Raw genomic sequence first — 18,712 nt, forward strand, 5'->3', positions numbered from 1 at the left:
GGTATACCCTAGCCCCAAGCTCATCCTATTCCTTTGAGTGCTCAAACATTCTCGGGCACACTGAACCAAAATTTCCCTAAGAGTCATTAAATTCCATAGGGCAGCAATATTTGATGGGTCATATCTCAGAGCTCATGCAAGATATGGATGTGATTCTAGGTGCTATAGGATCATGTTGTGGAGACCTAGAATAACCTCTTTCACTTTTTGGAGATCTTATTTCTTTTTGATTTTGTGATGTCATCTCGGGTGATGCTGAAACTTGTAGTGTTGGCCAGTACAAAGTTGCCAACTGCCAAATCTCCCTCACTTCTTGCCATGGAATTGAATTGTCTATTTTGTTAGTTCTAGGTGCTAGGTAAACCCTAGCCCCAAGCTCATCCTTTCTTGTTGAGAACTCAAACACTCTTGGGCACATTGAACTGAAACATCCCTAGGAGTCACTAAATGCCATAGGGAAGTGATCTTTGATGGGGCATATCTCAGAGCTCATGTGAGGTATAGATGCAATTCTAGGTGATATGGGACCATGTTACAAATACCTACAATAACCTCTCTCACTTTTTGGAGGTCTTATTTCATTTTGATTTTGTGATGCCATTTCGGGTGATGCTGAAACTTGTAGTGTTGTCCTTTACAAAGTTTCCAATTGTCAAATATCCCTCACCATTTGTCATGGGATCAAACTATCTATTATGTTAGCTTCAACACACCAAGTAAAACCTTGCTCCAATCTTGTCCTATCCTTTTGAGTGCTTGAATGTTCTCAGGCATGTCGAATTGAAATGTCCCTAAGAGTCACTAAATGCCAAAGGGAAGCAATCTTTGATTTGGCATATCTCAAAGATCATGCAAGGTATAAATGCAATTCTGGGTGCTATAGGACTATGTTGTAGAGACCTACAATAAACTCTCTCAAATTTTATTGATCTTATTTCATTTTGATTTTATGATGCCATCTTGGGTGATGCTGAAAATTGTAGTGTTGGCTAGTACAAAGTTGTCAACTACCAAATCTGCCTCACCGTTTATCATGGGATTGAACTATCTATTCCATTAGCTCCAAGTGGTTGGGTAAACCCTAGCCCTAAGCTTTTCCTATCCTATTGAGTGCTCGAACATTCTCGAACACGCCAAACTGAAACATCCCTAAGAGTCACTGAATGGAATAAGGCAGCAATCTTTGACGGGGCATATCTCTGAGCTCACCTGAGGTATGGATACAATTCTAGGTGCCATAGGGCCATGTTGTAGAGACCTATAGTAACCTCTCTTACTTTTTGGAGATCTTATTCTATTTTGATTTTGCGATGCCATCTTGGGTGATGTTGAAACTTGTAGTGTTGGCCAATACAAAGTTGCCAACTACCAAATCTCCCTCACCATTTGTTGTGGGATAGAACTGTCTATTTTGTTAGTTCTAGGTAGCTGGGTAAACCCTAGCCCCAAGCTTGTCCCATCCCATTGAGTACTCAAACGTTCTCGAGAACACCAAACCAAAATGTCTCTAAGAGTCACTAAATGCCATAGAGCAATGATCTTTGACGGGGCATATCTTAGAGCTTGTGCAAGATATGGATGCAGTTTTGGGTGCTATAGGACCATTTTCCAGAGACCTACAGTAATATCTCTCACTTTTTGGACATATTATTCTCTTTTGATTTTGCGACGCTATCTCAGGTGATGTTGAAACTTGTAGTGTTGGCCAGTACAGAGTTACCAACTGCCAAATCTCCCTCACTGTTTGTTGTGGGATTAAACTGTCTATTTTGTTAGCTTCGGATGGCTAGGTAAACCCTATCCCAAAGCTCATCTCATCCTGTTGAGTGCTCAAATGTTCTCGGGCATGCTGAATTGAAATGTCCCTAAGAGTCACTAAATGCCATAGGGTAGTGATATTTTATGGGGTATATCTCAAAGCTCATGCAAGTTATGGATGCAATTCAAGGTGTTATAGGACCATGTTGCATAGACCTACAATAACCTATCTTACTTTTTGGAGATCTTATTCCATTTTGATTTTGCGATGCTATCTCAAGTGATGTTAAAACTTCTAGTGTTGGCCAGTACAAAGTTGCAAGCTACCAAATCTCACTCACCGTTGATCGTGGGATTGAACTAACCATTCTATTAGCTTCGAGTGGCCAGGTAAACCCTTATCCCAAGCTCATCCTATGTCATTGAGCACTCAAACATTCTTAGGCATGTCGAACCAAAATGTCTCTAAGTGTCACTAAATGCCATAGGGCAGCGATCTTTAAGAAGGGATATCTCGAAGCTCATGTGAGATATGGATCTAATTCTAGGTGCTATAGAACCATGTTATGGAGACCTAAAATAACCTCTCTCATTTTTTGGAGATCTTATTCCATTTTGATTTTGCAATGCCATCTTAGGTGATGTTGAAACTTATAGTGTTGGCTAGTACAAAGTTTCCAACTGCCAAATCTCCCTCACTATTTGTCATGGGATTGAACTGCTTATTCTATTAGCTCCAAGTGGCTAGGTAAACCCTAGCCTCAAGCTCATCTCATCCCATTGAGCACTTGAACATTCTCGGGCATGCCAAACTGAAATGTCCCTAAGAGTCACTAAATGCCACAGAGCAGCAATCTTTGACAAGGCATATCTTAGAGCTTGTGTGAGGTATGGATGCAATTTTGGGTACTATAGGATCATGTTGCACAAACTTAAAATAAGCTCTCTCACTTTTTGGAGATCTTATTCTGTTTTGATTATGTGACACCATCTTGGATGATGTTGAAACTTGTAGTGTTGGCTAGTACAAAGTTGCCAACTACCAAATCTCCCTCACCATTTATCGTGGGATCAAACTATCTATTCCCTTAGCTCCAAGTGGTTGGGTAAACCCTAGCCCCAAGCTTGTCCCATCTTTTGGAGCACTCAAACATTATCAAGCATGCCAAACCAAAACATCCCTAAGAGTCACTAAATGCCATAGGGCAATGATCTTTGACAGGGCATATCTTGGAGCTTGTGTGAGGTATGGATGCAATTTGGGTGCTATAGAACCATGTTCTAGAGAACTACAATAACCTCTCTTAGTTTTTGTAGATCTTACTCCATTTTTATTTTGTGACACCATCTCGGGTGATGTTGAAACTTGTAGTGTTGGCGAGTACAAATTTGCCAGCTACCAAATTTTCCTCACCATTCATTGTGGGATTAAACTGTCTATTCCATTAGCTTTGAGTGACCAGGTAAACCTTAGTGCCAAGCTCATCCTATCTCATTGAGTGCTCAAATGTTCTAAGGCATGCCAAATCGAAACATCCCTAAGAGTCACTAAATACCATAGAATAGCGATCTTTGATGGGTCATATCTCAGAGCTAGTGTGAGGTATGGATGCAATTTTCGGTGCTATAGGACCATGTTCTAGATACATACAATAACTTCTCTCTCTTTTTGGAGATCTTACTCTATTTTGATTTTGTGATGCCATCTCAAGTGATGCTAAAACTTGTAGTGTTGGCAAGTACAAAGTTGCCAATTGCCAAATCTCCCTCACCGTTCGTCATGGAATCAAACTATCTATTTTGTTAGCTCTAAGTGGCTGGGTAAACTCTAGCCCCAAGCTCATCCCATCCTCTTGAGCTCTTGAACATTCTTGGGCATGCCAAACCAAAACATCCCTAAGAGTCACTAAATGCCATAGGGTAGTGATCTTTGACAGGGCATATCTTAGAGCTCACACAGGGTATGGATGTGCTTTTGAGTGCTATAGGACCATGTTGCAGAGACCTACAATAAAATATCTCTTTTTGGAGATCTTACTCCATTTTGATTTTGTGACACCATCTCGGGTGATGCTGAAACTTGTAGTGTTGGCCAATACAAAGTTGTCAACTACCAAATCTCTCTTACCATTGGTCATGGGATTGAACTGTCTATTTTGTTAGCTTTGGGTGGCTGGGTAAACCCTAGCCCCAAACTGAAATGTCCCTAAGAGTCACTAAATGTCATTGGGCAGCAATCATTGACAGGGCATATCTTGGAGCTTGTGTGAGGTATGGATGCAATTCTAGGTGCTATAGGATCATGTTGTAGAGACCTAAAATAACCTCTCTCACTTTTTGGAGTTCTTTTTTTTTTTTTTTTTTGCAATGCCATCTCGAGTGATGTTGAAACTTGTTATGTTGGCCAGTACAAAGTTACCAACTACCAAATCTCCCTCACCATTTTTCGTGGGATCAAACTATCTATTTTGTTAGCTTTGGGTGGCTAGGTAAACCCTATCCCTAAGATCATCCCATTCCATTGAGCATTCAAACATTCTAGGACATGTCAAACTAAATCTACCCTAAGAGTCACCAAATGCCATAGGGTAGCAATCTTTGATGGGGCATATCTCAGGGCTTGTGAAAGGTATGGATACAATTCTAGATTTTATAAGACTATGTTGTGGAGACCTACAATAACCTCTCTCACTTTTTGGAGATATTATTCTATTTTGTTTTTGCGATGTCATCTCGGGTGATGTTAAAACTTGTAGTGTTGGCTAATACAAAGTTGCCAACTGCCAAATCTCCCTCACTGTTCATCATGGGATTGAAATATATGTTTTTTTATCTTTGAATGGTTAGGTAAACTCTAGACCCAAGATTTTCCCATCCCATTGAGTGCTCGGATGTTCTCATGCACACCGAACCGAATCATCCCTAAGAGTCACTAAATGCCATAGGGAAACGATCTTTGACGGGGCATATCTCAGAGCTCGTGCAAGGTATAGATGTGATTCTATGTTCTATAGCACCATGTTATAGAGACCTACAATATCCTCTCTTTCTTTTTTTAGATCTTATTCCATTTTGATTTTGTGATGCCATCTCAGGTGATGCTGAAACTTGTAGTGTTGGCTAGTACAAAGTTGCCAATTACCAAATCTCTCTCACCTTTTATCATGGGATCCAACTATGTATTCGGTTAGCTCTAGGTGGCTGGTTAAACACTAGCCCCAAGCTCCTCCCATCCTATTGAGCACTCAAACATTCTCGGGCACGTCGAACCAAATCATCCCTAAGAGTTACTAAATGCCATAGAGTAGCAATCTTTGACTATGGCAACTAGATATTTCATCTCATCCAATGATAGAGACTCATGATAGAAGGTAAAGGGGTGATCATGCACTTCATGTTGAACATGTTTTTTTTTAATGATAATAAGGTAATCCTTGTTTGTAAGGTCAAGGAACTTGACGTCACCTATAAACCCAAGTTGCCTTAGTCCTTACGATTTTTTTTTTTTTTGTTGTTTTTGTTAATAAGTTGACTCAATAAGTGTTTTGAGAGTCATTAAACCTTATATATGTCATATTTGTTACCAAAAACCACTTGGTTAAGTTCTAGGAAGAGTTAGTGCAAAAATTGCATTTTGCAACAAAACTTGCTGACAACTTTTTGGCAATTTTAGCAATTTTTTGGAAAACCTTGAAATTAACCTTGTAATCAATCAAACTAATTGATAATAGATTGGAATGGATGTCAAATTATGAAAATACCCTCTATGAATTTAGAAGAGGCATAAGGTGTTGGTAATTATTAAGTTTTGTTTTATATGGCGAGGAATCACTGCTGATGTTAAACTTGTATATAGGATCATTGAGTTATTATCAAATATCATTACTTTCTATTTGGAATAGAAAACTTGTACTTTTATATAATGAAATACCACTTCAGCTGCATGTTATCATCGAACAGAGTTAGTGGAAGATGTTAAGGATCTTCTTGGTTGTCTTAATATCCATTTCATGGGTTTGAAACATAATCACTTCCCTTTGTGAAGAGTTGTCCAAAAATTAGCAAATTACATGTTGTTGCAAAGAAAATATAGTCATAGGATGTTGGAAGATTTTTTTCACTCATAGGATGTTGAAGAATCCCTTGGAAGGATGAAATAGATGACAGACTGAAGTTTGTGAGATAGTTATTAGGTGTTCCTTGAAGTGTCTAAGATGTTAGTTTGGAGCAAGTAGTTAATTATGATCCTTTTCTCAAATTTGCTCATTTTTCCTTTATTGCTTCCCAAGTTTGGAATAGGAAAAGTGATCAAGTAGTTTTGTGAAGTTGGGTAGAAGTTTTTTCAATGTTGTAACCAAGTTGGAAAGAGTCTTTGAAGACACTTACGAAGGTGGGAAAGGTAGTTTTCCTTAAAAGTGTTCTTGTTGGGAATCCATAACTTTTGGTGTGAGCAATCTGCTTCATTTTGGATGCAATTTACATTAAAATAAAATACATGAAATGTACTTAAAACAAAAACAAGAAAAATAAGATATATATTATGATAACCAATAAAGTCATACATGAACAAAAATATCATATATTAACCAATAATGTCATAAGCCTAATAATGTCATGCATCAAATATATGTCATACATCAAATATAAAATGTCATATATACATCAACTATATATCAAATATGTCCACTAACATAAAATCCAACATATATGTCCACTAATGCCTATACATGTGTGTCTATCAACTGTATCATCTCTTCTGAAGGTCTTCGATCATCGTGTGGAGGGAGATAATGGAGATGGTGGGGTCTTCCTCACATGCTCACTTGTCCTCTTGTTTAGGCTCTTCTCTAACTCGAGATGAGACAAAAAAAAGTAGATATGAATCAATAACTATCATACATTGAAATTAAATATATGTATACACAAAATTAATTATTTTCTTACTGCCATCAAATAGTCACTTTGTACATCCATCTCAAAGACTCGTAGATGATCGAGTGTAATAAGGTTCTAAAGAAATTCAATCAATATAATCACTTATAAATAACATTAGAAATTGTGATGTGAATATCAGGATTTAACTGTGTCATTTTGAGTCAAACTCGATGACTCATGTTTCATGAGTAGTGATTCAACATGAATCCATCTCTCATGAGAATAAATGGAACACTTAGCACTCATTAGCAAATGGGGTTGCAAGCTTTGGGTTTAACTGTGGAGGAAACTCCGTAGTTAAGCGCGCTCAGGCTGGAGTAGTATTGGGATGGGTGACCTCTCGGGAAGTCCCGGTGCTTCACCCCTGTGAGCATCACCTAGATCCAATGAGTGCTAAGTGTTCCATTTATTCTCATGAGATATGGATTCATGTTGAATCACTACTCATGAAACATGAGTCATCGAGTTTGACTCAAAATGACACAGTTAAATCCTGATATTCACATCACAATTTGACTAGCTGTGGAAATCATCTCCTACTTATCAACATTAGAAATTTCAATACTAACTATTATAAACAACTAAAACTAAGAAAATTCTTCCATACCTCAGTCAATGGCTCTGAACTATCCATCATTGCAGCAACTCCTCAATTGATGGATTGGCGAAGATTAGGAGTCTCAGACATCAACAACAACATGTCGTATAATACAATTTACATGTAACATGAAACATGAAAAAAATATAATCAAATGAATTAAATTAACATGAAACAAATGTACCTCTACGAAGCTTGCATTATGCCTAGGCTCGAAGTCCCTTGTGAATCTCGATGGTCTAGTAGAGAACCGATGCACATGCATAAAAAAAATTTGTCAATCCTTCATATGATTACTTAATAAATATATGTATTAATTTAAATTATTAAATCGATAAATACCTCTCGACTCGTTGATGGGATGAAAAATGGGGCTGAGGAATCTATACTAGGGTCGCCAACACTCTTATCTTGAATTCTGAACAATATCAATACATGCTAATTAAGTAGTCATTCACTATATATATGAAATCAAATCAAATTAGTTTATTATAATTGTAATTTACCTTTGTGTCAATGCCAAATGTCTCACTTAGGAACTCATTAGTGATCGGCCCATCATCCATACTATCTCTAACATGACTACCAAATGTGCATAAGGATCCACATAATGTGCATATGTGACCATGGTGCACAGAAGGGTCCTCCTCAACTAATGGACTCATGCAATGAATGCGGGTCTCTATCAAAGCATTAATAGTCCCTAGGGTTCTAGTCTCTACATGTTCCAACTTCACAACTAAAGGAATGATCACATGCTCATCCTATGGCTTTAAAATAGGTGCCCTAACTACATTAGGGTCACGACATGCCCCCAACCTCTCAAATGATGATCCCCCACTTCTACACTCAGATTCTAATATATCAAAATAATTGAGGATCCCCCCAAGGACAAATTCACAATACAATTTCTTTAAGAAATACATTGGAAACTCATGATTATTGCAGGGAGGGGCATCAAAGACCATCCACCATCTATCCAAAAATTTATTTCTAATGCTATCATGTATGCACCAATGGATGGGGAATCTTTTAGTTGTAGTTTTAACAATATCTTGTTCTCCAGGCTTTTTAAACAATGCACAAATGCTACCTTTTGCTATTTTATTTTTTTAACATCTTGATATGATAATTTGTTTGCATAATATCTTCTTTGTTCATCACTCTCAACATGCCAAATATCTAACTGACCACTAACAAAAGCTACATGGGTCATAATGGACTCGAGGGAGGATGCCAATTGTGCTATGATCGGATTGGTTTGTCCACAAGCTTTCAAACTACCAATGAGTGCTTCTAATTCATTTTTTCCTCTTTCTACTTCATTCATTATGTTTTCTTGGGTGCCAAGAGGAGGCCTTCCAATTGGTCCAAGTTGTGAAATTTCTTGCTCTTGTTGTGGAGGGTTTTGATTAAGATCTTGTGGAGGGTTTTCATTTTCATTTTGTTGATCTAGTTAGGGATTTGGCAGTTGATTATTCACATTTCCTAATAAGAAACCAATTGCAATCTAAATAAATAAACAAATTTAAAGAAAATTTGAAGAACCCTACAAAACAATGTAAAAACTTACAAAACAATACAAAAACATATAAAACAATGCAAAAACAAGGGTAGAAAAAATACTACACAATCTTGATCTTGAACTTCGATGATGAGGAGGAATTTTGAGGATGTTGGTTACAAAATTCATCAACTTCTTTAATCCATGTGCACACTGTTGAGGAAAATGAAAAAGCCAAACAGAATGATAAAATGAGTTGTGAATTTGTAGCCCATTTATAAAATTTTCTAATTTTGCAAAGTACATACACGCTTTGCAAAATTTTAAAAAAAACTTTAGGTGTCATTTTTTTGGCACCACAACTTGGTGCACATACCCATTATTGATGCATAGGTTGGTTTCCCACATACCTACCAGATATAGATCATATTCGTATCCTCGTATTTATGCTAGTGATGATTGTGTGATAATGTGATGTCCCAAATAATCCTCGATGACAAAAACTAGGATCTACTAGTATATAACCCTTGTAATTGCACCTTGCATACTAGCTTGTATTATAAGGCTTCATTTTAGCTTGGATTTGCATAGGAATTTTGAGAGAGTCTTCCTCATCTTTCATGTATATTTTGGCTAACTACATTCATCGTATCTCACTTCTTCTCAATCATATCTTGTCATTTCATTTTTGCTTTAGCTCATCTCTTTGTTATCCTTTCATCACAGGGGGTTAATCTCATCATCATATTGAATCTATCGAAGTGCTAAATTTTTCAAATTATGAGTCCATATCATCACATAGAGCTAAGCATATGATAGAGATATCAATACATCTATGAGAATGTCAACACAAGATGAACATACATATATATGAGCACACATATCAATATCACATGGAGACAAAAACATAAGTGTTGAAACATGGAGTTACCTCCATCACATGAGCATAACGAGAAAAGTACATAATAATAACTAAAATAAAAAATCTCATATATATATATATATATATATATATATATATATATATATATATATATATATATATATATATATATATGTATGTATGTATGTATGTATGTATGTATGTATGTATGTATGTATGTATGTATGTATGTATGTATGTATGTATGTATGTATGTATGCATGTATGTATGTATGTATGTATGTATATGTGCGTGTGTGTTTGTGCGCGCGTGTGTGTGTGTGTGTGTGTGTGTGTGTGTGTGTGTGTGTGTGTGTGTGTGTGTGTGTGTGTGTGTGTGTGTGTGTGTGTGTGTGTGTGTGTGTGGTGAAATTTCCAATATACATCCATAAGGACAATATATGGCTTAATGTCTCAAAAAGATACATCAAAACCATCACAATGACATGGAGCCTATGATAGATCTAAGACAAGCTCACTCCCTCTTGAGTCTGATGAAGCTGAGGAGGTGGAGCCTGGTAACTATCTAGTGCTAGCACAAATCCCTCTAATCTCCTCACCTACTTAGAGTAATCTAGGAGTCTTTTCTCTGGAGGCACAAAAGCTTTGTATGTTGTATAGTAATAAATAGCCCTCACACCATGGCACTCTACCTCTCATCTCATTGTGTTTCTCTCCCTCATGTACTCCTCGCTATGAGCACACTCATCTATGAGATTCTTTTCTTGTACAAAAATGGTAGTATGTTTTTGTTGGAGCTCTTCCTCTAGTTCCCTAATCCACTAATCATGTAAATTCTCTCCCACAACTATTGCAGGCAGTGGTTGTCTCTGCTCCCTATCTCTCTCCCTATCTACACGAGGCTATCTAGAAAGTCTATCCTCCTCCATTGGCTCCTCCTCCTCTATCCATTTTTTTCTCTATGACCTTGTGCAACTAATAGATGGACCTCTCAAGATATTGGCCCTATCCCACCCTTTCCTTCCTCTCCCTTCATCTCCCTCATCATCCTCTTCATCACCTAGTCTTTTTCACCTCCTCTTCCATCATCTCCTAGAAAGGTGTCCAAGATCATGAGCATGGATAAGGGTCATCTCCTCATCTCCCTTACATGATTTGGAGATACCGCACATCTATCACTAGTGGGAGGTAATTGCATGCTACTCACTCTAACCCTCATGTCTCTAATGTAGGAGCATCTTAAGTCTTTGAGAAATGTTTCATCAACCAAAAAAAAATTCCAATTTTCTATGCTAGTTTTCTATTCACAAAGTAGTCATTGTTTCTTTTGTTTTCAAGTTATTTGTAGTTTTCATCATGTTGATGACCTATCCTCAATTATTTTCCTAAGTGTGTGAATTCTTATGTTTTATGTTTCTTGAGTTCTTCATCATCCTTTGTGGTCTTGGTTTTCTATTGCTTCCTCCTTGTGTAATGTGTTGATTCAATTGGCATGGTTTTGAATTCTTATATTGAATCTTTCATAGTAAAGAGATGGCTCCTAACACACATCTAGAACTACCTTTAATTGTATATGGATTTATATGACCGTTTGTGTGGGTTTTTGTTTACTCTTCCAAGTATGGACTGAAATTGTAAATAAATGCTTGACTAGCTAACTTGTAGCTTAGTTGGTTATACAACAAGCTTGGTTAGATGTAGAAATGGGATTTTTTAGAGCTTTGGGAAGATAGAAGATGTGAGCTAAGGCTCTAAGATTGAGAAATTCATATTTTGTATAAGGCTAAAAACTAGAAGGCCTCACAACTGGGCATATTGTGGTTATTCTATATGTAAAGTGAAATAACTACACCTAAAATATGTTGCATCTAGTCATTTTTCTCTGTGATTTCATTTATCAAATGCATATCTTTCATGTGTAACTCTGAGTAGGGGTGTAAGGTTGCAAGTTGAGTTTTTTTGACATGTTTTAGGACTCTCTATGCACTCTCCTTACATCAGGTGGTATCAGAGCAAGTTGTTTCTTATGGTTTTGATCATGGAGAACCTTATTGAATTTGGTTGTAGGGTGGTGTAGATCTGAAATTTGACCTACAACTTGTAGAAGGTTATGATCTTGCAGGAAATGTTGTCAAGATGATTTGTGGAAGAGAAAATGTTGATCATGTTATTATGGACATGTTGAGGCAGATTACAACAAGACTTGAAGTTATGGAGACAACATAAAGAAGAGGTGTAAATCTTGAAGATGTTGGTGATGATGAAGAGGTAGCATCAAATTCTAATCTTGGTCTTGAGGTTGAAAAACATGAGGAAAGGCTCCTAAGAGTTTATCTAGTTCAAATGCTAGTCCTATTGGTTGAGTTGCTTTCCATGATGGAAGACTTGAACCTAATGTTGTGCTCGATTAGATTATTGAGATGGAAAAATACTTTGAGTATGAAGGTATTTTTGATAATAAGAAGGTTGAGATAGCAGTCATGAATTTGAAGGGTTGTGCTTCACTTTGGTGGCATCATTTGTAGACTGAGAGACAGGAGAGAGGAAAAGAAAAGATCAAGACATGTGAAAAGATGATTGGAAAAATGAAGAAGTTTCTCCCTACTAATTATCAAGTTAAGTTATTGATAATGATGAAAAATTTAAGGCAAAAGGACATGAGTGTGAAGGAATATACTGAGGAGTTCTAAAAATTAGATAACATATCTAGACATGTAGATGATGAAGTTGACAAAATAGAAAGATACCTAAATGGTTTGAGGATATCAATTTAAGATGAGATCAGCTATGTTAAGATGAACAGTGTGGGAGAAGCATACCAATACATTTTGAAGGACGAAGAAACATTGGCAAAGAAATATGATCAAAGACAGAGAGGAAGAGGTGCCAAATTTTAGAGAAGTAGAGGCATAACATGTGGAGAAGCTAGTAGATCTAAAAATGAAATACAAGCTAAATAAAAATGAAGAAGAACCTATTGCCATAGAGGCAACTACACTAGAGGTAGCTATTCTAGATACATTAGAAATAATAATGGTGGAAAAGAGAAGAAAGATCTTAGAATAAAGGAACTTATTATAAATGCAGAGAAGAAGGATGTAGGGCCACTAAATGTACTAACTTTGGAAACAAGATTGGAGGTGATAGAAGAAGCTCTCTAGCTTGTGAAGAAGTTGTTTAAAAGTCCAATGAACTTGAAAACAATGAGAATCTGATGCTAAGAAGAATCTTGTGGAGTGAAGAGATTTAATGAGAACCTATTTTGAGAAGAAGTTTGTTCAAAAATAGGTGTAAGGTAGCTGGAAAATATTGCAAGGTGATCATTGATAGTGGAAGTTCAATAATTCGGCATTTAAGGAGATAGTTAACAAGTTACAATTGCAAAGATTGATACATCCTAAGCTTTATCACATTGCTCAAACCCAAAAGGAGCATAAGTTACTTGTAAGTGAACGATGACATGTTAAATTCAAAATTTGGAATTATCATGATGAAGTCTTGTGTGACATTATGCCTATGGATTGTTGTCATATTCTTTTGGAAAGACCTTGGCAATATGATAGACAAGTTTTGCATGATGGTAGATGGAAGTAGTATACTATTTGGGTAGATGAAAAAAAACAAATATTGGTGCCCTTGGTATAGAAACTTGAGGAGAATGACTATACCACAGTCAAAGTATGCTTGGTTGAAGGTAATCAATTTTTTAGAGATATGGAAGAACATAATTTTTTTTTTTTTGATTCCTTTAAAGATTGAGAAACAAGATGAGTTAGAGCATGCATGTAATATTGAATCCTTGACACAAAAAAGTTTCAAGACATTTTTCCTAATAATGTACCTGATGGTTTACCACCTGTAAGAAGTAGAAGTCATGATATGGATTTGATACGTAGAGCTAGTTTTCCTAATAGAGCACCACATAAATTGACACTTGATGAAAATGATGAACTAAATAGACAAGTGCAAGAATCTCTTGAGAAGGGTTTGATTAGAGAAATTTTGAGTCCTTGTGCAATACCTATTGTGTTACACCTAAGACGAATGGGGAATGGAGAATGTGAACTGACTCTAGGCCATAAATAAGATAACAGTAAAATATCAATTAGCTTTGCCTAGGATGGATGACATAATGGATATTTTGAGTGGAGAAAAGTACTTTACCAAAACTAATTTGAAAAATGGCTCATTATATCATAATTAGAGAAGGGGGTGAATGGGAAATTGCTTTTAAGACTAATGAAGGTTTGTATGAGTGGTTGGTTATGCCTTTTGGTTTAACAAATGAACCTAGTACTTTGATGATATTGATGAATGAGGTTTTGAAGAGATTCTTGGGTAAATTTATGATTTAATATCTAGATGACATTTTAATATTTAGTAAGATGGAGGAAGAGCATCATGATCATGTTAGACAAGTATTGCAGAGATTGAAAGAGGAGAAATTGACGATTAAGTTGAAGAAATGTTTATTTATGAAACAAGAGATTTTGTATCTTGGTTTTATTATTTTACCTAATGGTTTCAAGATGGATCCTAAAAAAGGTGAAATTTTATTAGCCTACACCTAAGAATAGTGGATAGGTAAGATCATTTCATGGATTTTTTATAGAAAATTCATCAGAAATTCCAATTCTATTTGTAATGTTATGACCAAAACCATGAGAGGAGATAAAAAGGATTTAAAATGGAAGCATGGAGCACATAAGATTTTTGGAATACTAAAACAAAAGATTTCATAATTTCCTACCCTAGCTTTGCCTAATTTTAGTAAAGTTTTTCAAGTTGAATGTGATGCCAGTGGAAGTTCTATTGGAGTAATTTTGAGTCGAGAAGGAATACCTGTAACTTTCTTTAGTGAAAAATTAAGTGATTCTAAGATAAAATATTCATATTCTAATCAAGAATTCTATGAGCATGGTATTGTTCAAGCTTTGAAGAAATGGAGACACTACCTAATGCCTAAATATTTTGTGTTGTACACAAACTAGAAAGCTTTGCAGTATTTTGGAAGTTGGAATAAGTTGAATTAGAGACATATGAAGTGGGCTGATTTTTTGTGGAACTTTTTTTTTTTTTTGAAACACAAGAGTGGATAGTCAAACAAGGTTGTTGATGCTTTGAGCCAAAGAAGGAATTTGCAAACAAAAATGAGGATTGAGGTACTTGGTTTTAATAATTTGAAGTATTTGTATGAAAATTATCCTAATTTTGTAGAACCTTGGAAATATTTTTAAAGATAGATAATGAGGGAAAGTGGACTGATTATTTCATTCAAGAAGACTTGTTTCTTAAGGAAAATTAGTTGTGAAATCCTAGAGGATCTATGAGAGAGAACATCATAAAAGAAAAACATAGCACGGTAGACTTTTTGGACACTTTGGGATTGATAAAATAGTGAAGTTGATTGTAGACAAATACTTTTGGCTGTAGATATATAAAGATGTGTAGAAAATGGTAAGGAGTTGTAGAATTTGTCAAACAACAAAAGGAACTAGTCAAAATTTGGGATTGTATTCACTATTGCTTGTACTTGAGAAGCCTTGGGAAGATATCAATATGGATTTTGTTCTTCGTTTTCCTATAACTTAGAGAAGAAATGATTCCTTTTTGGTATTAGTTGAAATTTTTTTGAATATGGTTCATTTCATACCTTGTAAGAAGACATCTAGTGGTGTAGACATTGTTGAATTATTCTTTAAGGAAGTGGTGAGATTGCATGGATTACCTAAAACTATTGTTTCAGAAAGAGATACTAAATTTACTAGTTACTTCTTGAGGAAACTTTGGAGGAAGAGAATATAGATTTGAATTTTAGTTCCACATTTCATCTTCAAATAGATGGAAAAAATGAAGTTGTGAACAAAAATTTGGGTAACCTATTGAGGTGTTTGATTGGAGATAAGCTTGCTAATTGGGACTTGATTTTGGCACAAGGAAAGTTTGCATACAATAATTATGTGAAAAAAAGAACTAAGGAGGCACCTTTTGAGATAGATACTAGAATGAGTCAAAAAGGAACTATAGAATTGAGTGATCTAAACCTTAAGATAAAGAGAAGTGTTGAAGCTGAAGAATTTGCAAATTTCGTGAAGATTTTACATGAGGAAGTTAAAAGGAACTTGAAGGATAGTAATATGAAGTACAAACAAAGAGTAGATAGGAAGAAGAGGCCTAAATCTTTTGAGGTTGGTGATAAGGTAATGACTCACTTGAAGAAAAACATATTTCTAGTTGGTACTTATAGTAAGCTAAAAATGAAGAAGTTCCTTTTAAGATTCTAAGGAAGTTTTAAAGTAGAAATGTCTTTTAAGTTGAACTACTAGAAGACATGGATATTTTTCCTATATTCAATATTCCAAATATATTTGATTATTTTCAATCAAATGATAAGCTGAAAGGTAACTTGGATTACCCTAAGAAGAAAACAGATAACATTGAGAGGATCTTGAATAGTCAAGAAAGTAAGAGTGCTAGAGAAAATGATTACTTGGAATACCTAGTTCAATGGAAAGACAAACTAATTGAGGATAGTTCATGAAATACAAAAGCTAAATTGGATCTCTAAGATTTAGCTTAGATGTCAATCATGCCTAGCAATTCTTTATTAACCCTAGGTGTCTAGTGTAGGAGCATAGTGGGTCTTTCAGCAATCTTGCATCAATAAAAAACATTTCCAATTTTCTATACTAGTCTAATGTTAATAAAGTAGTTATTGTTTCTTTTATTTTCAAGTTATGTGCAGTTGTCATTATGTCGAGGACCTATCCTTGATCCTTGTCCTAAGTGCACAAATTCTTATGTTTTATGTTTCTGAAGTTCTGTGTCGTTCTTTGCAATCTTGTTTCCTTATTATTGATGCAGGAGCATCCTAGGTTTCCTTGTAATCTTGCACTTTTGTTCATTCTACCAATTGATGCCAAGTGACCAGTTTCTAGTTGATGTCGAGTGACCAATTTCTAGTTGATGTTGAGTAACCAGTTTCCAGTTGATGCTGAGTGACCAGTCCCTAGTTGATGTTGAGTGATAAGTTTCCAGTTGATGTCGAGTGATTAGTTTCCAGTTAATGTTGAGTGATCAATTTCTAGTTGATGTTGAGTGACCAGTTTCCAATTGATGCTAAGTGACCAGTTTCCAGTTGATGTCAAGTTACCAGTTTCTAGTTGATGCTAAGTGTCAGTTTCTAGTTGATGTTGATTTGTCTGTGTTTTGGTTCTTAGTCAGAGCTGACTTGCATATTTAATTTCGATCGTGAGTTTAATGACAGGATCTTGTGTCGGCCTTTCTATTATGTAATGATCTAGAATCTTCTATAAGCCATTTTGTCAATTATAAATAGAGTTCTTAGGCTTAGATTAAAAGTAGAACTTAGAGAGTTAAAAAAAAGGGAATATATATGTGGCTAAAAATGTGAATTTAAAGCTAGATCGTGGATCTGGGAGTTGTATTTTGTATCAGGCTGTAACCCAAAAGGCCTTACAATTGGGCATGTATGCTGATCATTTGATGAAAAAATAAAAGTAATTCACTCTTTCTCCCTTCTTTGGTTGCTATTCTTTGTGTTCATTTTCGTTGTGTTAACTCTTGCAGGCTGGCTTGGATAGCTAGGTGAGCCTTTGGCCCTAGTTATTTACACTTTTGTCTACGTCAGTTGGTATTAGAGCTTGAGGTTCATCCTTGTGGAGATTGGATCATGTAGAACCCTAATCTAGATTTGGTTGTAGGGTGGAAAATCTACAAATTTGACCTATAACTTGTAGAGGGTTATGATCTTGTAGGAACTTGATTTGTAAAGATGGTTCATGGTAGAGGAAATAATGTTGATAATGCTATATTGGATCAATTGAGATAAATTACAGCCAGATTAGATGTTGTGGAGATAGCCTAGAGGAGAGGAGCACATCTTGATGATGTAAGTGATGATGAAGTAGCAACACCAAACCCTAATCAAGAACCTAAAGAAGACCAAGATGAAGCAAGATTTTTGAGAGTATTGTTTAGAGTGAATTCAAAGCCTGTTGTAGAAGTTGTTCCTTATCATGGAAAATTGGACACCAATGTTATGTTAGATTGGATCTCTGATATGGAGAAGTTATTTGAGTATGAAAACACTCTTGATAATAGAAAGGTGAAGATTGTAGTCACTAGGTTGAAAGGTCATGCATCACTATGGTGGGAGCACTTGCAAACTAATAGACAAAGGAGAGGAAAGGAGAAGATCATAACTTGTCCAAAGATGGTGAACAAGGTAAAGAACAAATTCCTTCCTTCTGATTACCAAGTTAGCTTGTTGAGAAAGATGTAAAATTTGAAACAAAAGGATGTGACTATAAAAGAATATATCGGGGAATTCTATAGATTAGACATTAGATCTGGACATGTGGATGATGATGTTGAGAAAATTACAAGGTACATTAATGGATTGAGATCTAGAATACAAGATGAAATAAGTTTTTTGAAGCTAGAAAGTGTAGAAGAAGCATATCAATATGCCTTGAAAGCTGAGGAGATCTTGACAAAGAAGCATGAACAAAGATAGAGAGGTAGAGGTGGTAGATTCCAGAGAGGTAGAGGTAGATCTTATGGAGAAAGTGGCAAATCTAATAGTTCTGTGCTAGACAAAGGAAAATTTGAATGGAAGAATGATGACAAAGGCAAGATTGAATGGAAAAGTGGTAATTCTTACCGAGGAGGCACTAATTCTTAGCGAGGAAGAGGTAATTCTTATTCTAGGGGTGGATTTAATGTAATTGTTTTAGATGTGGCAAAGAAGGGCATAGATCCTTTGAATGTAGATCTTTTGAAGGTAGGTAGAATAATAGAAATGCTATGATTCAAGAAGACATTGAGAGTTCACCAAGTGGACCTGAGGCTGGAGAAAATTTGATGGTGAGAAGAACCTTATGTAATACAGGAGGTGATGAGGAACCTATTTTAAGAAGAAGTATTTTCAAGACAACATGTAAGATGGCTGGAAAATGCTATAAAGTGATCATTAATAGTGGAAGTTCTACAAATTTGGCATCAGAAGAGA

Source organism: Cupressus sempervirens, chromosome 5 (genome assembly GCF_028749045.1).
Source record: "Cupressus sempervirens isolate cs-2001-9-10 chromosome 5, ASM2874904v1, whole genome shotgun sequence".
In the NCBI taxonomy this organism is placed as follows: domain Eukaryota; kingdom Viridiplantae; phylum Streptophyta; class Pinopsida; order Cupressales; family Cupressaceae; genus Cupressus; species Cupressus sempervirens.